Consider the following 16,912-nt stretch of genomic DNA (forward strand, 5'->3'; position numbering starts at 1 on the left):
GAGTATTCCAATGCTGGTGGCAAAATCAAGCTGATGAGGTTAAAAGCCATCTCTTCCCCTTCTAATCAGAGATTTATCACAGATTTCTCAGCCATCAGAGAGAACAGTACCTATGACAGAATGCTACCCATCTCCTTCCTTAAGCTCTTACTTAGCACCACATTCCTTAAATGCTCGTATAAACTCACAGACTACAGCTGCAAAGCCTGTATGGACAACATTCACTGAATATATGTACATGGACAAAAAAATCACATTTCTGGATTTCACACTGAAGATGATTTAGAGAGATTCAAAGAGATCGCTTCATTTTTGTGTTCGGCTTTGTGTTCGGATACTTTCATCCTGTATTTATCTCAGAAAAAAGAATTGTTAAAAGGAAATCAGTGTGCCTTCCCCAGCTCTGAACTTTAGCCTGACTCGTAAACTAACATTTCAGAATTAAATTATACCACTGAGATTTTTGCCATTCTTGCAGTACCAGAGATTCCCCTTCAGAAGAAAGATTTGAGGAGATCCTTTGATAACTCTAGCTGCTGAAACCCTCGTGGCTCAGGAAGAGAGCTCCTATCTGCTTCATTCTGTGATCGTAGTCTCCCTTAGCAGCTGAAAGAGCGGCAGGCATACTCAGTCTCTCCTAGAACAAAGTACTAAGTAAGTACACAGTGTACAAAGTACATACAGCCCTTTGGCTGTACTGTGTTACACAAAACTGTGAAGCAAAAGGATACTCTAAAACCTTTGCAAAAGTAATGATTAGGTGAGAGAAAGAGAGGCAGCTAGCCCAGCAGCTAACGCAGGGAAAGAAACAGAACCAACATAAAACAGTATTAAAACAAAACAGAATAAGCGAAAACTACAGTACAAAAGACTAGGGAAAAGAACAGCAATCTAACCTTTTTAACAATTTATTCTCACCCATCTTAAATACATCTATGCGCACAACAGTACTATTAGGGCACCATGGAGGGCGTGATTTCAAAATGAAAATGTTCCCATGGCTAGTTTGGTACTGATCTTGTAAAAGCGGTAGCTCTTATAAAGTTCATCTTTTGTGTGAATATATGCAGCTTTTAGAAACAGGTAAAGGAATACTGTAATATTTACACCTTCATAGCTGATAGTGAGCTTTACAATATACACGTCATGAAATACCCTGTGCATTTTTAACAGATTGATAGTGGGTTCACCAGTGTGGATTTGGCTTGGATTGATATTGGTATAAGCTACCTCAACAGGTGGGGCTAAGAGAGAATGATGGGAAAAATGTATGCCCAGGTGCATAAGCACTTTCTGCACCCACAGAAGAACTCAACAAGCAGACATTTCAAGTACAAACAAGCCTCATATCACAGTGGCTAAAGCCTATGCATTAATACAACCTTTGAGAACATGGTTCTGTGTTCATCACTGCCAGAGCACAGCATTTCCTGGAGCTTGCTAAAAGTACATGGGCTTTTTTCCCCAAAATGGTAAATAGAAATGATAGCACATCTGTCAAATTAGCTAGAAGCAGATAATAAAGAGTGTATGCCAAATCTGTGGGTTTGATTTGTGGTTTTTTTTTGTTGTTGTTTTCTGTTTTTTGGATTTTTTTTCCACATTGCCTGTATGTTTCAAAAGGAAGCTAGAATAAACCTGATGCTGAACCTGGCACAGAATTTACTGGTATAAAGGTTAATCCAGCAGAAAATTTTCCATAGATCTTAACTGCTTTGTGAGTTTATCGGTCACAGTGCTGCATCAGCCTGCTGCAATATCAATCTGTAATAGGGAGATTTGCAACAGCAGCATCTATTTTGCTTTCAAAACACCCTATTGTTGAATGGCTGGAGGAGTTGGAATTTTATGGCCATGCTTGCAAAGAAGGCTCATTGCTGAAGTTCTTGCTGAAGAACTCTGTGTCTCACAGGTTACTGAGCAGGAGATACTCTCTTTCACTCAAGAGAATATTGTATAGTGTTCTTATCTAAGCAACTCAACTTCATTAGCTCTTTTTAGCATAGCTAAAGTACTGTTGGATATTGCAGCAACAGAAAGTATATGAACACCACAAACACTTATCAAGGCAGGCTATGGCATAGCAAAGTGACGCAGGATGCTGACTCCCTTGGAGGAACAAGCAGAGCTGTGATACGAACCAACATGCGGCAATTCTCGCCGTCAGCACGAGCATTTCTTGCTGATACAGCAGTGGGGCAAACTGGGCACCTGCCAATCCAGGCACCCGTGGCTCCACCAACCCAGCAATAAACTGCAGCATCTGCCGGGACATGCCTGCTGGAAGGCAACGTGACTTTCCTACTATAAACCTCCTCCAGTTTTAATCAGCAGGTGTGCTGGTGCCCTTGGAAAAGGCTGAAGTTGGACTTTTCCTAAGGAGTGGTTGAATTTACAATCAGTTTCCCTAGTCTAAAGGCAATGAAGGTATTTTCTAACATGTCATGAGCCACATTCCTTTTCCAAATTATTTTAAGAGTAATGAAAAATAATTTTTTTGAAGACATGAACATTGAATTATTGTATGTTTATTACATGAAACATATTATTAATGGTGGACAAATTGCATAGAGTGCTTAGAAGTGTTGATGGATATCATACAACTCCCCAAAATACATAAACTGTACACTATAACAGAGTAAGTGCACTATACTGACTGTACAAGGAAAAACAGACATTTTTTCTAATTACTCTTCAGTTCATTCTACCTTAGAAGCACAGCAAAATTTAGATAGAAATATAAACTTTTCTGAGCTTGTAAAACTATTTCCTGCCAACTCCTTCTTAGCCCTTTAAAGACCCCAAATGAAAAAGATGACAAATGCCCGAGACATCCTAAGTACCAACACTATTACTTTCACCTCTTCATGTGTAAGAACCAGAGTTCAAAAAGAATTCTAAATTGTCACCTTTCCTACAAAAATAAGGAAAGAGGAAAGAGATGTCTCATACTCTAAAAGTTCTAACACAAATTAAACACATTTCACTGGAGGCACATTGTTATTCTGTAGTAAATCTTTTTAAATATTTGTAAATATTTTTAGTAAGTGCAGCTTCTCTCTCATTTATGGAGCATTTTTTTCTCTTGACATTCAAGCAGCCTGGATAGAGTTGCATTGCTGCTGATAGAAGTGGATAGAACTGCTTAAAATTTCTACTGTGAACCTACTATGTAACTTCTGGTTATTACTTTAACTTCCCTTTTTGTTATCATAACTTGCAGTGTTAGAGCCATCCCATTTATGAAATTCTGTTCTATTACTAAAGTGTGTGCGATGTTTCTGTAAGTTTCTGTAACAAGTGCAAACCATACCTAGTGACTCTTAATTTCTTTGTTATTGAAAAATTTAGGACTACTGTTATATGTGTCAGAAGGGGTGCTCCATAACGTCCAATGAATGCACATAGGTTACACACCAATTGTGGACTTACTTTATCAGAGTTCAATTTGTCTTACTTATTTATCTCTGAATGTGAATTCGTTCTGCAAATGCACACCCACACTGTTTACTGTGGCTTTAGAAAAAGATTCTCAAATTTTGGCTGAAGTTGAGAATTCTGGTTGAGGGTAGATGCTTAGAAAAGTGATGTTTATATCTCTAGTAAAAGTGATGAACCAACTTGTCTATGCATTTCTAATGATTACCTCCTTTTTACTGACTGCCTAACCATCTGTTTCAATGCTGCCATGTCAACATTTGCACTGGATTAGTATTCTCGTTAGACAGCTTATCAGCAGACAAAAAAGTTTTATGCACATGTGATCAGTGAATGTTTATTTTATTTTAAAAAAGAAATTCACTGATCCACAAAATGGGGTTCTGTTAGGAAGATGAATTAATCATAGAATCATAGAATGGTCTGGGTTGGAAAGGACCTCAAAGATCATCTTGTTTCAACCACCATGCCATGGGCAGGGTCGCCAACTACCAGACCAGGCTGCCCAGAGCCTGGTACATAATCATGGCACATAATTTCTCAGCCATCACGGCAATAACATACATCAAATTTTCAGGTAGGAGTATTAATGCTTTGTCCAAAAATATTTTTTTAAGTGCTATTACATGAAATTGTTTTTGTATTAACTGCAAAAGTTAACAATTACTCTTTACTTTTCTCATTATAACTGCTACAATCAACATCATTTATATTACTTCACTTACATCCACAGTACACATCATAATTTGGTATCCGTATCTCAAACAATAAGAAGAAATATACAGGGACAAATGCCAGTTTACCTGAATAATAATGACTTTTGTAGTGTATCCACATTCCAAAGTTTCTAAGACAAGTATACTGGTAAAAGTTTTCTTTAAAGAAATACTTTCTGCTTCAACAATGGAGGAAATAGCAAAGAACTGAGACTAAAAAGTTTAGACTATCAGCTGCCTCTGTCAAAAACTCAGCAATACAAAATTTTTTCTGGTTTGAATGATTGAAATTAAGTTGATTTATTTTCTTTTGAACTGCATCTCAATAGCATCTAGTATCAAATGAAGTATTCTGCTTCATTCAACAAAAACAAAACATGTCGTTTCATTTCCTTACAAGAAAAGCAAAGGAAAGTAGGAGTCACAAAATTATTACAGAAGGTGAAAGTATTTTTTTATTCTGGTTTTCCTAATTGAGTTGTAACATTTCTAAAATCTACGAACAGCTAAGAAAATAATGATCTTCAAATTTGATAATTAGGGAATTTATTTGGGAAGAGGCTATCCCTAGTTCAGTTACAGTCGCTTACTCAGCACAGCCTGCAGAAAATACCTATAGCTCTTCTACTCTGTGCATCAGGCACACCATTTCAAAATGAGTTCAAAGCAGCTGGAGCATGGAGTTTGAACCTTCATGTCTCACATCCCAGGTCCAGTTCCTTCATGCTAGGCCAGAGAAGTTTAGCATAGTCAAGAGCACTGCAGGCTTTCGAAAATCAGCTTTTCTTGATTTTCGTAAGTATATTCAAAACAAAGCCAGAAAACAATCACTTTCTGGCCATGAATCTACTTCCCTGATGTTGAAAAGCTGACTTACACTTTGATCAGAATTCAAGATATCCATATACTTCCCAACTACAGCCATCAAAGTCATCGGAGTCTCAAGGGAGACCTGAACTATTGACGTACGTCACACAGGGAGCCTCTTTAATCTCTGGCAAAAGAAAGGGTGACAAATGATATTTTGCACTAAATGTTTGGACAACTACAAACGTAAAGTACTTCAAACCATATTGTTTATTGCTGCCAAATAAGGGAAAAAAGGCCCTTGATACATGTGGCTGATCACAAAGAGAGATGTTGTCACAGGGACCCTAGAGGAGCAAGCCTTCCAGAGGTTTGTTACAAACTTTGATATTTCACTAACAGAACAAATAACGTATTAGCAAAACACAGCCTAACACCTAACCACGCTGCATTCATAAAAACCAATACTTGAAATGTTCAAGTATTCTATATGGACAGATTCTCTACATCACACATGTGTATATATATATATATATATGCACACACACACACTCATTATTGTTGTTTATCATATAAAACTATGCAGTTCATTACAGTAGTTCAATTCCTATCTGACAGTGAAGCTGTCTGAAGAAGATTAGCAGGTTGCTTCCACTTGATCAGAAATTCCCTTTTGTCAGTAGAGCTAAAGTTGGATTCCAATTAAGGAAAAAGAGGAAGTTCTGGTTTTGCCAGATGGACACTTCATAAGGCTTTTCTGAAGTAAATACATTCTGCCATGAATAATTAAGAGATTGGTGGGATTACATTACTAAGTATTTCTAAGTCACTATAAAAATGTTGATTAAAGTCCAGAATTATGATAGAAAATTTTATACATGTATTTATATATATATTTATATATATATATTTATATTTATATATATACATATATTTTTTTTAAGTTAACATCTAACCACTTGCTACACCACCTGATAGAAGCTGAGTGCTGTCACATCTAAATGTTGTTGTGAAACTTCCTGGACCATAGTAGGTTTGATATAAGAGAATACCATACAAGGAATAGGAGAATACACAATATAAAGATTAGCTCTAAGTCTTGAAATCTTACTACAGCTGGTAAGTCAGACCAATAAATGTGTTTAGTAGTAATAAAGATTTCACATATCACAGCTAACATCTTCAATAATCAAGCTCAGGGACTTCCTGAAGACCCTGACAAAATGAATTATTCTGTGAAATACAGTGAACTTAGAAGATACCTATTTTTGAACCTGAGAAAAATAATCATTTTGACCCCAAAGGAGAGAAAGATCAATGCTGGATGCATTACCTTGACCTCTGAACAGTTCCTAAAACACAAAAATCAAACTATCTAGCTCTTACAGCTTTCACATCACAGCAGAAGTATCTGATGACATATTAGTTTTATTTAAGAAACAACAGGATCATTCACACAGGATGTTCTAAAATCAAAACAATCTTACATGTGTGAGCCCAAGGATTTGTGCTCTCCATTTCCCCTGCTTAGGTCAGCAGCTCTTTTCACTGTCAGTACTTTATCTGTCAGCCAAAAGAGTAGAAAATATTTCATATAATACTGCCTCAACAAGTAGTATTACCCTAATTATTTTATGAGGACTAAAATGTCTTTTCACCTCAGAAATAAATATTTGGCCAACATCTAAATAGTCTTCTTAAAAGTGAGATAATAAAGATTAAGAAAAACGAATATTAACAGTTTATTAACAGAAAATTTCAAGACACAGACCACTTTCTACAGACTGGAAATCGTAGAAAATCTCCTCTGGAACTTGTTTATTTATTTATTTTAATCTTCAAAATAGCTATGGAAATAGAATTAGGATAAAGTCAGAAAAGTTTCACCAGTTGATTTAGAAAGGCTTAGGACAAACCCCAGGAATTTAGGAAAATATATCCCATTTGAGATGCACTAGAATAAAAAGAATAACAGAAGACAAAATCAGAATTGTTATGATTAATGCTGGTAATGTGATCTCCAAGGTAATTCAATTTGATTTTCTATCTAGACAATAAATGACTTGTAACTTCCTCGTGAAATTATTTATTCATGATTCTAGCAAAATGAATTAATAATAATAATCCTTTCTCATCAAAACCAGTAAGGGAAGATAAGATTTTTGTCTCAGAAAATGTTACTAAGCTTCTAGGTAAACAAGTACATTGAATGAGTTCAATCTTACCTTCTCTAGATATTAACTTCTACATTGCATTAACTGGGAAAAGATGGGATTCAACTAGTCAGTACAGAGATTTTTCCTATTCCAACTATCACGCTGGGGCAGAAAATCACAAATTCCAAGATTTAGGAATAATAAATAAATATTCCTGGTAAGAACCAGGAATATGAATGTGAACACAGCTAAAACAGTTGTGACGTTAACTTCTGAATCAGTAAGTTTTCTGTTCTGTAGCTGCTGCGGTGGATTTTCAAAGAGCCTGCATGTTTGCACAGCAGATCCTGTCTAGATACAAAGAGTTGGATCTGATCTCTGGAGGCTTCTTTCAAACCAAGGGTAAAGGAAAATATTGTTTTGCTCTGTTTATGTTTCTTTAGTCGGTGAAAGGGGAAAATGTCATAATCTGTTCTTTTGTGAGATATCAGTGCAACTGGTTCCTCTGAGGAATGATGAGGTTTATGGTTTGCTTTCTTCTTCTGATCCACTTGCCAATGTGTCAGTTCTCTGCTATTAGCAGTTCTCTATGTAGCTAACACGAGAGAAAAAGAATCGTATCAGCTCTTATCTAGCACAACTGACCACACTCCCTAGCATATTTATTTTGGTAAAGGAGTCCAAGATCAGCAAGTGAAGAATTTTTACACGCAAGTGCCTAAGAATAAATATTTAACATAAACAAATATTTAACTAAATACAGGACAGCATCAGTATTAATTTGTGCAATGCAAGTCACTGCAGATTATTTTATGAATCAAAAATCCTGGATTTTGTCTATAAATCCTTCCATTTTTTTTATAAAAACAACTTAAAAATAATACTGTTGTGTTCACTCACTAACTCCAAATAGCTAAGAAAAAAGATCCTGATATTTCATATTTACTTATTTACACAATCCAGCACATCCACCATTTTTTGTAGAATGTCATGCTGTATCCATGTGGAAACAGATGCATAAGTTATCCAAGCCTTTTCTGTGCTGTCCAGCTGAAGAAAATAAGAATAGAGAAATGAAGTCATAAATGAATGTGGTTTCAGAATACCATCCTCATCCTCAATATGACATCCTGCACATCTCTCCCAGCAGGCAGAGGTATCTAAGCTCTTTGTAATAGTGCTGACAAGCAGGAAATAGAATTGTCATGTCACTGTTTTGCATGAGCTGGCTGACAAGTCTTAGCTTTAGCAGACAGCACTTAACAATGTGTTCATATCTTGGAGAAGAGCACATCACTTATACCACATGGATTCGAATATGCCTATTTGAAGCTTTCATCTAATTCTGGTGTTGTAAAGGATTTTGTTACAGCCATCAGCCAAAATTAAGAAGTGACATTCATAAATGCACAGGTATCTTTTTTGTGCTAACTTCTATGCAACGTTGCATCAATTGTTCTAAAAACAAACACAGATCATGCACTCATGAAACCACGTTCAGTGGTTACAGGCCACTGGAATAAGATGGAGGAAGTGGCTTTTTTTTTTTCTTTCTGGGTTGATATGTACTGTGAAGTAGGAAAATTTATTGTGCTATTCTATGTTTTCCCAACTCAGTAAAACTTTTATGTGTAACTGACTTCAAGCTTGTGTTTGATCTCATGATTCCACTTCAATCTTAGTATTATCATAAATGTTCATATGAAGAATCAATGGAAGTTAAAACTTGGCACTCTATGGTGCACTTTGGTTCACAATAAAGGGCAGATGAAGTGCGTAATGGACTGCAGGCAACAAGTAGTAATAGAAACCTAGTCTTCAGCATTGCCTACAATTTGAGGTGTCTCTGCTACGCTACACAATAGGCCACAAAATCTTAACTTACATCTTAAATACCTATACTTAAATATTTAAAACAAAGACAGTATTAAATGGACTTCTCTTACTACAAAGTCTTAAATCTTCATTAATTGATGCTTTGTTGCTAGAAAATCCTCAAGAAGATCAACATCATAGGGGGGTAGAGCAGTATTTCATAATCAAGTTCCAGCTCCAACACAACCAATGTATGTGTTGTGGATGTCATTTAATGTGACATTGTATTAAGAAGCACAGATTAACAAGCTAAATCCTTTCCTTCCCCTTACTAATGATGCTCAGTGAACCATGTACCTGCACAATCATGTGAAAAATGTGTGGTTTTTGCCTGTGGAGTGCATATCACTCCTTCCCATCCTGCTTAGGGCAGCAACCCTGATTAAGCATAGTGGTCATCACTGAAAATTCAATATTACCAGCTCAGTTAATTTTTACCTTAAGCTAAGGTGAAATTGCAGTAGCAGAGATACATGTTAGTTCCAGATGAAATGTTATCCCTTATATGATCAGTTATCTAAAATCTAGGTCAGTTTACTGTCCTCACTTTAAATATTTGTTAAGTCCTTCTCAGAAATATGCCATATTTTTCTAACAGCTATTCCCATAACAGCTTCCTCCATTCCAAGTTTTAACTTAGGTATAAATAAAGATTGTGTTTAAGGATTGTTTTACTAGACTGGGAATGAATGACTTCATAGTTTTACATACGTTTTCCAAAATTTCTTCAAATATTCTGAGGCAAAAGATATTGAGTGTGTAAATACAGGATACCACCTCTCAAAAATAAATGGTACTAACATGGACTACATTTTCAGAGTTGCAGAATAAGAAATTACAACAAACATCATTACTTCTTCAGATCCACCATATGAATGTGAGAGGACAATGTACTCTGCTTAGTGAGAAAAAGCTGCCTTGCACTTAGCACTGTTTGATATGTAAACAGAAATGAGATAAAGACAAAGCAAAACAGTTGACATCAATGAAGAGAGCGACATTTACAAAACATGATAATGAATAGCTTCTAGTTGTGTTCTAGGGTTTTGGTTTTTTAAAGGCAAAATGGCACATTTTTGTTGCCTCTTCTCCTTTGTTTTCAGCTTTTAAACCAATTCAGAATCAGAAAAAAATCAAAATCAGAACAAGATTTACATCCTTTGAAACTTGTTACACAGTACTACTGAGCTATAATTACTGTTAACTATTTATTTAAGCGCACAGATTTCCGCTCAAGACTAGTGCAATAAAGCACCAAAACCTGCATTTTAAGAATTAACCTTGTTTATGTCAGTAGGTAAAGTGTAAGCACGTTAATAGACTAAATACTACAGATAGCTTTGGTGATAGCTAAAATAGAGCTCATGTTTGTATTTTTCTAAATTGAGAAAATTACATATTAAGATCTTTCGTAAACAGGGATCAGCACAGAAGTATTAAAATAGCCAGTATGTTGTTCAGTAAACATGTTTGCCTTGACATTTTTGTAAGAAAAAATCTTGAATCAGGAAGTGCACACATATTACAAAATACATGATTTTTTACAGGCAGTGAATATACTCAAATGGAAAGTGAAAAAATACAGGCCAGTCTTTATCCTCAAAATGTCAAATGTCTTCAGGCTAAACTCAAGCATGCATTTTTTTTCAATTGTCTTGATATTCCTATGAAATAGACTTTAATCAGAAGCTCCAGCCTCTCTTTCTAAAATTGCCATGAAAATGTAAATCGAGGATAATTTAATTCAAGAAAAAAAAAATGAATGCACAACAGGAGTGACTCAAAATAGGATTTTTTACAGCCCTGATGAAATTATTAGAAATAAGAACGGCAGCATACATTACAGTGTCTGTTTCTCTGATTCCTATTGTTCAGTATTTCATAGGCCAGAATCACTCAGGAGATCACAATCACTTTATCTGTACAACTTCAAAGTTGAATACACACTAAAGAACAAGCATGATGATGGCAATGAAGATGGTGATAATAAAGAAGCAGCAAGTACTGATCACTGATGAACATGTAAAGAAAATAAGTCAGTCTGCATGCAAGTGCAAACTGGTCCAATCCGTGTCCTGAAATGCTTCAGAAATTATGTATGAACTTCGCTCCTACCATCAAGAGTTATTTTATACTCCCCTGCTCAGACTTACTTTGGCACTACTTGCCAGGTAGATGTCATTAAGTTTATGGGCCCCAAGGGATTTCTCCGCCAGTGTTGGCTACATCTTTAATGCTGATTCATTAAATAAAGCTTACTGGGTTAAGAGCCACACTATCAGATCTACAATTCAAAAAAGTGCTTTGAGAACCTGCTTGTAACTTTCACTAGTATCCAGTTAAAACACTGCTAACATAATTCAAACTGATTTCGTATCATTGCAGTCTCTAGATGAGTTGGTTTACAAGAAGCCCTCTTCCTCCTGTATATGAAGGTATGGCTACGTGTATTCAGCCATGTATACTAAACAAGTAATTGTGAACAGAGATCCCTTTTGCTACCTTGGCCAAAAAAGTAAAGGTCATCCAAGTCACAAGTTGCTTTTGAAATACTGATTTATACATTATTTAATACCAGAACAGGGAGGAGACATTTTTAAGAAGCTTTAATACAGCATAATATAAATAATTGCTAACAATTATTTACTTGTCATGGGCTAAGAAATTCTCATACACTACATGAACACAAGTTGCTAGAGTACCTGACTTTATCCGCTTGTTCTACAGAGCAAGAATATTCTTATTTCTGGAGTAAATATGTATATATTTGTGTATGTGCTCTGGTTAGCAACTGACTACTCTGAACCATTAGTGACCATCATCCCGATGTAAACAGAGGCACCTGCTTCTCCCACAGTCAGAAATCCCATGATACCAGGCACAGAGCTCAGTCAGGGGGAAGGTATGGCTGCTCCCACCTCTCCCTGCCCTGGCACCCACAGGCAAGACTGACAGCGATGGCAACAGGGTGGTTGTGTGTAGGTGTTTCTCTGCCATATTTTAAGCCCTGCCAGTAAAACCAGGCTGGATTCATGAAAATTCATGAACGATCTGCTTCTGACATTCAATCTCCAGGTTGGTTCCCTTTATCTCTCTTGAGGCAGTGAGTACTAGACACAAATGAGCCATATGCTCAGTGAACCTGAAGCAAATTTTGCAGGTGACACATTAAGAACTTGATTAAAGAGCCACATGTAAGTAAGTTATTTATGTTACACTGAATTTGCACTGCATAAAAGAAACTGATCTTCCCCCCCCAAGAAAAAACCACCTCCAGATTTACCTCCGTACTTCCATGGCTTGCGCATCTAAATAGGACAAAGAGACTCCCATGTCGAATCTTACTGCTAAAATCACATTGTAATTACACACAGAGATTTGCAGTTTGTACCATTTAGTTCCTTAGAGAAGTTACAGTGTTTTGAAAATGAAATGAACAATCTAAACTCAAATAAAATAATAAAACAAAAAGAAACACAGAAGAAAGACAAAAGCAGAATAATTATGCCTTGGAATAGCCCTTTGTTTTTTCAGATATGTGGGAAGCTGGATAGGAAAAAGATTGGAGAGCGTTACAACTGCATGTTTGAAAAACAGGCTCTGCCATAAACTACAGAACCTCATGATGGAATAATACACTCCCTGTTCCAGTTTTGACTCAAGGATCAACCTGATGCTGTAAGATATCTGAAGTTCAGTTAATCGTTGTACATATTTTACTGGAAGTTGCTCCACTCTTCTTAATTTTGTTATGTGATTGAAGAGGCCTGTTTAACAGAGGACTTTGCCCCAGAAATATGGCAAGTATACATAAAATGTATATATGTATATGTATACATATACAACATTTATTAAAATGGGAAAGCAATCACTGAGAACAAACATGATGAAAATGTGGGAAAGTACTGCAGATACAAGAAAGTGCGTATACATCTTTAACAGTAAATCTTATTTCTCTAACTACACCTGAAAAAGGAGACAGGTGATTCACATGGAAGCAAACACAAGTAAATCCTCAGAAATATTAGTATATAAGGATACACTCCCTTGCAGTAGCAGTTTTAACTCACCTGTGTTTGGGACAGAAAGGTGATAGAAAATAAAGCCCAACATAACAATGGTTTCAATAGGAAAAAATTATCAAAAGAGGATCATACAGACATTCTCTGTGTTCTACTCGTTATTGCAAAATTTCCGTGATATTTTCAATCCCCAGTTGTTTCCCAACAATTTCTTCTGTTAAATTATAATTTTGCTATTTAATAACATCATATTCATGATTCATTTTATTGTGAAAGGCCTTAGATTTTTTTTCTCCAAGAGGCTGGCACTGTTTTTTGTCTTGGTAATCCTCACCGTGACGCTGGTGCAATTTCTATCTAAATTTAATACTAAGCTGTAATACCATCTTGGTAAACTGAACTTCTACCCATTGGACTTGGTTATTGTAAAATTTCATAAAATTTAAAGCAGAACTTAGAATTAGAAGCATTTTTCATTAGCCAGAAATTACCTTTCTCTCTAAATGATGTTACAAACACATTTTGTCTCTCAAATGGCATTTGCGCATTGTTTCAGTGCAATGTTACATCATTTTAGTAGAAATTTTCTACTGAGTTCTTTATTTTAGAGGACTTCCTTGATTTGCACCATTCTTTGGATTTCTTCTAACAATTTTCTCACCTATGTTACTAATATTCAAGAAACACTGAAGCTTCATCTCATATGAGCAGAGGCCTTATTAGCACAGAGCCTGAATACATTTCTTCCCTGAAACATTCCAAACTACTCCCATTTAGGTCTCCTCAGTGTATCTACTTGTCTGATCCTGGGTGATACTTCCACAGATTTGGTAAAAATGCAGCTCACCCATGTTAGATTCTAGCATATGTGTGAAAATCATTACATATCCCCCCAAAACTGTATTAACTTAAATCTTTTGACAGCTAATCAAAAGTGAATAAAAACTATTGAAGCTATTCTTGAATCTACATTACCTACCTTTGATATCAACTAAATATATCAAGTTTCATATGACTTTTGGTGTATTGTAGTGAGCCACAGCAGTAATACTTTGTCCTGTGATTTCAAGAGATGTGTTGTGAACAAGAAAGAGAAAGTGAAAGAGTGAGGGAAGACCCTCTCCAAACAATATTCACAGACTGTCTGGCTGATGGTGATACAGCACACGATATTCCCAGACTCTTCCGTCCAGCACTAAAATGCATAAAATCATTTTAGAAGCCAAGACTAACGAAGCTACCATTTTTATGACTGGTATAAAACTGAGATCTTAACAACTTCTGGTTATTAGCACTCAATTAACACATTCTTATGACTTCGGCTACACATAGGCTGTCAAAACTCAAACTGAGTAATTACACTGTAACTACTAAAAGATCTACATGCAGTTTCAGCAGGAATCAAAAGAAAATGCAAATGGCACCAACTCAACACAATCAGATTTAACTGTAGTGTAGAGGTGATTTTGAGCTATGACTGATGAAAGTACCAAGGGAAGAAAACCAAGCAACACTGGGTTGGCATTGCTTAGCCTTCTCAAGAGAGAGTGGGAAAGAATAACAGTGAAGTTATTCCAGCATAGTTCAAAGTCCATAGTATCAAAGATACAGCCAGTTCAAACCATGGTGTGAGGCATCACTGTTCTTGTATCTAACATTAAGTTGAGATGAGACACATTCAATGGTTGAGGTTGCTGTATGCTACGAACAATTTATTAAATGACCTATTTCTGACTGGAAATTCATCAACAGTAATTGTATCAGAATGATTTTAGGAGAAACTTTAGAATATAAATTGCAGAATTGTATTATTGTTGTAGATATACGAAATGTAATAGCCAAGTGGTTTGAGGAGCTGGATCCACTCAATTTCCCCCCACATAGGGGATGATTAGCATGCTAGTTAAGTGCAGAGACATATTTTGTGCTTAAACTAAAAGCCAAATGAGTTCCTCTACAATTTTTATAAGTGAGTAATCACACCTATCTTTTAAAGTAGGGTTTCTATAGCAATTTCACCTTTTGGAGGTACAACCATTTTCACTCTGTTGTGAAATACTGGCGGCAACCTTAACAGTCAGCATGTAATTTCTTCAACAGGACACCGAATTTAGCCTCAAGATATATTTATAACTTGCACAGCTCTCTGGAGGACTTTCTTTTCTAACAAAAGGTTGAACATGGCCCAGTAAAGTATAAGGTATTCATCAACAGAACTCAAAAAAACTGGAGAGTTGTTCATATAATACTTAAACTCATATTTTTCTTCCTCCACTTCAAGAAATTTATTCAAAATAGTGTCTTATAGCACATCTAATTTCTGTTAAAATTAAGACAGATGTATGTTCTGTTTTCACTATACTGTATAGATCTTGGTAGTCTTAATTACTGATTTTATTTCTTTCTCTTGGATTGAACAGATTCCATTTTTACTGCCTCCCACTCACTATTTTCCACGCCACAGACATACAATTTTGATGTTATTTTTTGCATGAGTTTCTATATCATGCTTACTCCCATGGAGACAAGAAAGACACACCCTCTCTTAATCAAAGGAATAGCAATTGCTATCACGCCAGTTATTATGCCAAGTCAAATGCAGAAATGCAAGTTTGTAGGCTGTAACTAAACCTGAAGAAGTAAACTGGCTACAGCTATAAAAAGACAAAAGTCAAAGTGGTTTTATATGATCCAATCTTATATTTTCTTTTCCAAACATCTTATAGAACCATGAGAATGTAGAAGATCAAAAAATATTAAATATCTGTTCTTTATATATGTTCTTTTATATAGAAACTCAGAGAGGATTGCCTTGGTTTTACTGTACTACTCTACAAGTACAATTTATTCCTGAAAACATCTCATTTGGTTATTTACATCTTGTTAGCTCTACAACCTAGGCTTGTTAGAAGTATGAGTTAGAGAAAAAAACATTGTTGAAAAGAATGGTATCATAATGATTTCTTTATCTCTGAAAGTCTGTCAGTGGAGTGCAGCACACCCTCAGCCACCACTCAATCAATATGTATGAAGATTAATACAATGAAGAGGGGTTTGTTAACATCAGATGAAGGAATATCCCCAGAGGAATATGAGTTTCAGATTTATGCTCCTGAACAAAGCAGAATTTCTAAAGCATTTATTCTGAAAGCCAGACAAGTAACAAGCCCACTTGGGACCTAAGACAAAGACACTGAGCTAAGTGTAAGATTTATTTTATTATCTTTGTTTTGTTAAATAAAAATTATTCTTGGATTTCATGTAAATTAATAATTACCAACCATCATTGGAAAACTATTTTCTTAAAGGATCGTTTGGGAATAAAGCAGCAATGCTATAATATACAGCTAATGACAGAACTGGAATAAATAAATTAAACATCAAAATCCAAGGCTAAGGTACCTCTGCTTTCAAGTTGAAAAATACTATTTTGGACATCTTGACATGTAATTAGAGTGTAAGCATTCCTATGTATATGCAACTAACCCCAAATTCAGGATGAACCAGCCAAAACAACTACATAGCCAGATACTCAAAACAAATATTGTCAAACAAAGTTAATAATGTAGATGTAAACTTTATGCATGAGGTGTAGGAATCTGTAAACAGGGCAGAAACGGGCACTTAATTTGCAAAATAAAGTAGATGACACACATAAATATTCCAGTTTTGTTTTGAAAACCTGAGCTGTGATCCCAATTATATCTAATGTAGTTGCAATGATACCTCCTAGAAATGTATTATGTAGGATGTAAAGATCCATAAATACCTCAGATAAAGGGTTTAAGTTAGATGAAATTGAGTCAGTTTTCAGAAAGATAAAGTATTAAACTTAACACCAAGTACCACACACTGCAATTAGCTTTTTGCTTAATATCAAAGCATACAGAAATAATTT

General features: G+C 35.6%; 1 protein-coding gene across 1 annotated transcript in view; it reads right to left on the minus strand.

The window, feature by feature from the left end:
- Positions 1-16,912, minus strand: part of MYO16 (myosin XVI) — a gene marked incomplete at both ends in the record, with an annotated part of 283,559 nt that overhangs the window by 119,418 nt on the left and 147,229 nt on the right.

Source organism: Tetrao urogallus (genome assembly GCF_951394365.1).
Source record: "Tetrao urogallus genome assembly, chromosome: 1".
Taxonomy (NCBI): domain Eukaryota; kingdom Metazoa; phylum Chordata; class Aves; order Galliformes; family Phasianidae; genus Tetrao; species Tetrao urogallus.